The sequence below is a fragment of the Furipterus horrens genome, unplaced genomic scaffold (assembly GCF_987537825.1).
Source record: "Furipterus horrens unplaced genomic scaffold, mFurHor1.1.pri manual_scaffold_4, whole genome shotgun sequence".
Taxonomy (NCBI): Eukaryota; Metazoa; Chordata; class Mammalia; order Chiroptera; family Furipteridae; genus Furipterus; species Furipterus horrens.
This window is the reverse complement of record NW_028327174.1, coordinates 25,895,964-25,901,963: the sequence shown is the minus strand read 5'-3', so window position 1 is coordinate 25,901,963 and position 6,000 is coordinate 25,895,964. Positions and strand designations below refer to the sequence as shown.

The 6,000-nt window shown below is 41.8% G+C and overlaps 1 protein-coding gene across 1 annotated transcript in view; it reads left to right on the top strand.

Moving 5' to 3' along the window:
- The first annotated feature begins 202 nt into the window (after positions 1-202).
- The window catches only part of DUSP16 (dual specificity phosphatase 16), a 98,782-nt gene continuing 92,984 nt past the window's right edge, over positions 203-6,000 (top strand). Inside the window, exon 1 of the mRNA XM_090272858.1 lies at positions 203-369. The gene's annotated coding sequence lies outside the window, so the exon portion shown is untranslated. The remainder of the gene's footprint in view (positions 370-6,000) is intronic.

The window sequence follows — 6,000 nt, the reverse complement described above, 5'->3', positions numbered from 1 at the left end:
GCAATAAGCAAGAACTGAAATCACAGGACTCCCAGGTTCCTGCCCCGGGTAAGTCCCTCCCAGGTACTGGCTGAGCTGCTCTGTGCCTCACTTTCTGAATTCGGGCAGGCAGACGAGGTCATAGAGGGTGGGGCTATGACCAATGGACACCATTCTCAATGTTCTGGGAAAGGACAGAGGAAGCAAAAAAGCCAGAAGAGGAGTTTCCACTGCACATTAGCCTCAATTGACTATCCCATTCTCTTTCCAGATTGGAAGGGACATGGGAGCCAGGTAGCTTTGGCATCCCTGGCTTCTTAAATACCTTCATCGCCTCAGCAGCACAGTCACCAGCGGGGGCAAAGAAATCAAGATCTTGAACCAAACGGGGTAAGTCCAGGAGATGCTCAAGCAGATGTGCATTTGGAGGTTTTTTGTGGGACCCATCTACCTTTGTTTCCAGGGGAGAGGTCTTTCTTTCTTTTTTTTATTGTGGTATAATATACATAACATGAATTTTACCACTGTAACTATTTTTAAATACACAATTCAGTGGAGAAGCTTCTTCTGATTATGCAGTTGTCTCCCTATGCTGATGTATTGATAGATTGTGTGCTCCCTGCTAGCAAAGTTCTTGATTATTCTGCAGGGTCAGACTGCAGGGTCCTAGCAGTTAAGCTGGGTTTGGCTCTTGCAATAAGGAAACACCCCAAAACACCAGAAACAGGACAGCAAATTGTTCAGTGATCATTTCTCCTTGATACAGGGTGAGATTGTATTTGCTGCTATGTCCCTTTAATTTTTATCTCTGCCTTGGCCCTAACCACTTGTCCAGACCTGTGGCTTGCCCTTGGGCCTGCTTTCTTTTATTAGACTGCATTTTTGTTCTCTGACTCCTGTCTTATTCTGACAATGAAAAACCTATTTTTCCTGGGATCAGACCTGTCTTCCCCTTCCGTGATCCTGCATTGCTTATTTGTCAGATATGACCGACAGCTTCAGCTCTCTACCTGAGCTCCAGTCCCATACCCCTGAGTGCGTACTGGTCATTTCCTCCAGAATATGCCAGTAATTGTTCTGCCAAGCATATTGCAACATGCACAAAAACAGCCTTCATTTTTTTTGCTACAGAACAGCTGCTCTTATTACCTCTGAGTCCCTGTCAGTAGTTCATTAAATCATTTTGACAAGAGCCAAAGCCCTTTTCTGATTTAAGCTCCTTTCATTGCCTTTAGCCACTCAGTCCCTAAGAACAATCAGATTTTCTTTTAAATACTGTCCATTATTTCCATCCTTCCCGCCCCTCAACCCCATGCCCATTTCTAGGTCCTTACCACTTCTAATATAATCTAGTGCTGAGTCCACTCTTTCCCTAATTGAAGTTTCTGTGCCAGACTAATGCCAGACCTAGACCTATCTTCAGTAATCAAGTCAGGTCTGTTCAAAACTTTGAAGTTCTTCCCTGTTCCTATCATTTAGGCTTCTTGCCCTTATTAGGCTGTTAAAGTTTCCCCTAGTTTGATCCTATTATAGAAAATCCTGCCAGGAAGCTATATTTAATGGAAAGTTTAATGGACTTGAAATTAGTGGACCTGCTCTCAGATCCTAGCTTTGTACTCAGCAGAGCCACCTAGGGCCATTCAATGACTCTTGGAGTTTTGGATCCCCATTTGCAAAATGGGGGTCGTATGTATATCATAGGGAATTTTATGAGGATTTAATGAAATACGTATGCATAGAGGCAAATTAGCATTGTGCTCAGAACCCACATTTGAGCTGACTCCCCTGGTTCATTCCACTCAGTAACTATGTGGCCTGGGGCAAGTTCCTTGACCTCTCCGGGCTTCGAGTTTTTCATCAGTAAAACAGAGATACAACAGTGCATACCTCCCAGATCTACAGTGGCAATCAAATGAGAAAATACATGTAAAGTGCTTAATACATGCCTGGCACATTGTAAGCTATAATAGGTGTAAGCTATTCCTGTTATTATGTGCAAGAGACTTGTTGCTTGACACCTACACAGTACTTAATAAATATCTGTTAAATCTGTTGATGAATTCACCTTATCCATATGATCTCATTTCCCACTAATTCTTGCTATGCACATTCTTGTGCCACCCTTCCTCCAGACCATTTGACCACCTTGACTTTCTATTAAAACATTTTCCACTTTCCTTGCCTTTCGTTAGGGTGTTTCTGTTTTCTAGGATGTCATAATTTCTCTTCCCTGCCTCTCCAAATTCTTTCCATTCTTTAAGGTCTATCCTAAATCCTTCCTCCATGAAACTTTCCCTCATTACTTACTTTTTAAAATCCTCGCCTGAGGATATGCTTATTGATTTTAGAGAGAGAGGAAGGGAGGGGGAGAGAGAGAGAGAGAGAAAGAAAGAGAGACAAACATCAATGTGAGAAACAAAGATCGGCTGCATTCCATACATGCCCCAACCAGGGATGGAACCCGCAACCTATGTATGTGCCCCGACCAGGGATGGAACTTGTAACCTTTAGGTGCACGGGAACAATGCTCCAACCAACTGAGCCCACCCAGCCAGGGGCCCCTCATTACTTCTGTACTTATGGATTTTTCACTTTTCTGAACCAGTTACTCTTGATTCAGCATCTCGTACACTCAGATACTGTTTCCTATATATTTGTTTGTCTTCAACTAGTTTGAAAGGTATTCCTCAGTTTCAGAATACACAGTAAATACAGTGAATGCTTAATCTACTAGACTATCTTATCAACTCAGACAATCTCTTGGGATCACATTCCCAGATTATATTTAGGGTGGAATTTGGAGAAAGGGAAACACACTTTGTTGTTTGAGGGTGAGGAAGGATCCAGAATTCTGAAACAACTTTTCTGAACTAGAGTCTCTTACCAATAGAGTGGACCTGAAGGTGGGCATATGAGGGAGGTGGGGGGGTAAGAAGTTCCTGCTACATAGGACAAGGTCCTGTGGCCTCTGGGCCATAGTGTTGGAGAAACGCTTAAGGATGGGCTCTCTGCAATTGAAAGACTGGAGGCAGACCACAGCTGACACAGACAGAAAAGTGTCCCCATTCAAATTTGGTTGTTGCTGTGACAGGCTTTGCCTTTGACTCATTTCTCAAGCTTCTTACACAATTACATAACATTTGCCCTATTGAGAACTGGTTTTGCATGAAACTTCCCATGCCTTGAAGCAAGTATCCATGATGGTGTATGCATACCATTGGGGTTTTACCCCTCCCAAATGTACCAACAAAGATGAAGTGGCATTGAGATGACGTGATATGAAGGACATCACTGTAGCCTCCCAAACTGAAAATGTTGGAACTATGTGAAAGTTCATACCAAGATTTCACAATCACAGTAAAGGCCAAGAAAGACTAGCCCAGATGCAAGGTGAAGAATGTTGTCTTTGCCCCAGTTCTCACGAAACCTTCTTCGAGTACTGCAGCCTACACTGATCTCCCGTCTCTGAACTCCTGGAGTACATGTTGTCTAGACTACACAGTTCAGCCCTACATTATACATGGTCTTCTAAAAATTCTCTATGTGTTAGTGGTGTTCCTCCAGCTGGTGGTAAGTTCCTGAGAATACAGACTCTCTCTTATTCTCTTTTGCTGTCTTCTGTGCAGCTTCTCAATGCAGTTTAACTCAGTGTTGGGCACAATACGAGTCTCAACAATAAGTGTTGATGATTTGTTTTTAGAAACAGAAATTTATAAAAGGGGGTTTCACAAAGGGGAAATAGAAGACCTGTTTCTTTTTGAAAACAATAGGCAATGGGAATCCCACTATCATTTCTGGGACTGTCAGCAGCACCAACCTCCTTTCATCTGTTAGGGAATCAAGACAGTACAGAGAGGAAACAGGGTCCCAGTGATTTCCCACTTAGGAGAGAGGAATGTTCTGCCCTAGAGCCTGAGACCCCTTTCCGATTCCCTCTTCTCCCCCACCATGGAGGCCAACGCAGTAAGAGCTGTGAGGAGCATCAGATGAGGGTGGTGGAGGGAGGGTGTGTGGGCTACGGAGTCAGGCTTGGGCGGACACTAATCCCAGTGCTGTCACTTTTTAGTTTTGTCATTTGGGGAGTCTCTTCATATCTTAGAGCCTTAATTTCCTTATCTTTAAAGTGGGGTAATGCCTACCTACAGGAGAGGTAGTGAGAATTAAGTGAGATAATGGTATGGAAATACAGCTCTTGGCAGTAAGAGATGCTCAATACTTGTTGACCCTCTCTCCTTTCCTTCTCTTGAGTATCCTGCCCAAATTTATAAAAAATTAAGTGCTAGCCTCTCTTGTTTTCCAAGCTAGATATTCTTTCAACCACATACTAAACCTAGTCTTTCTACCCACTACAAAATTAGGATCAACCATTTAAAAACTTTAAGTGAACTTCACTGGGAATTTGGACCAATTTATTTGGAGCACATATATATGCCTCAAGAAAAAGAAATGAAAAGACAGAAATACTGAATTTCAGAGTGAAATTCAAAGGTATTGAGGTTTTCCCCACTTTCAACCACAGTATTTGAACTCCTGGAGATCCTAAAATAGTACTGATGCCTCATACCCCTTAAAAAATCTTGTCTCTGATATATTTACATGCTTTGCCTTTCAACCTGATATTTTTCACCTCTTTTTCTTAAGACATACTCTTCTGTCCATTAATCATCAATTGGAGCTAAACACTGCTGTTGAGGTTATGTTAAAGAAATAAGAAATATTTTTGATAATGATCACTGTGAACTTGTGGAGTGGTTTAGTCTCAGAAATGAAATGGACATTCATATCATTTGTAAAACTTAATGCTTGATGATAAATCTTTCTTTCCCATACTAGAGAAGACTTACTGGGATCATTATTTCTTTTTAAAATTTTAGCTAGTTAATATTCATTGTGTTTGGCTGCAAATATATTTTTAAACACGAAGCAGAGCCAGGAATAGACCAACAGAACAATCTCAGCATGAAATTCCTCCTAATGTGATTATTACAGAGATGAAATTGTGATTGACAGTTCATCACTTAGTGAAAAGGTCAGGTCTTACAAAGTAGAGGAGCAAAGCAGGAGCAAACCTTCCTGAAGTTTTCTTTGTGGAAGGTGTGGCAGGCAGAATAATGGTCCCTCAAAGCCCTTGTCCTAATCCTCAGGACCTGTGACTGTTAGGATACATGGCAAGGGGAGGATTAAAAGTGCAAAGGGAATTAAATTTGCTAATTATGAGACTTTAACAAAGGGGTATTATTCTGGATTATATAGGTGAGCTCAATGTCATTTCAAGGGTCCTTTGTGAGGGGAGAGGGGCAGAGGTGAACCAGAGAGAGGGTTAATTATGTGAGAGGAACTATACCCACTGTTGCTAGCTTTGAAGATGGAAGAAGGGTCCACGAGCCAAGGACTGTGGTACCTTCTGGAAGCAGGAAAGAGCCAGAAAATGGATTTTCCCTCCTAGAGCATCCAAAGTAAAACACAGCCCTGCTGTCACCTTGACATTAGCCCAGCAATACCCATTTTAGATGTCTGAATTCCAGAACTATAAGATAATAAATTTGTGGCCCTGGCTGGGTACCTCAATTGATTAGAATATTATCCTGATACACCAGTGTTGTGGGTTCGATCCCTGGTCAGGGCCCACGCAAAAAAAGATAATAAATTTATGTTGTTTTCAGCCACTAATTTGTGGTCCTTTATTTACAGCAGCAATCGAAAACTAATACAAAGTGTTTCTCCAAACAAAGGCTGACAGACTATTTTGCCAAAAAGATGCTGCCTGGCATTCTGGGATTTCACAAAATCATGGGCAACCTTTAAAGTTCCCAAAGGACCTGAGACATAAGGAGAGGCTAAATATCAATGTCAAGGGGGCAGAGTGATTGGTCAGTGGTTAGTAGAGAGTGCTTCCCATGTTTGGCCCCATATGGGATGGAGAAGAAATATAAATATAACTCATAACATCCAGGAGAGATGGGATTAATATCCATACTTGGTATTTGTATCACATCTTTTATTTCATAAAAGATTTCACTT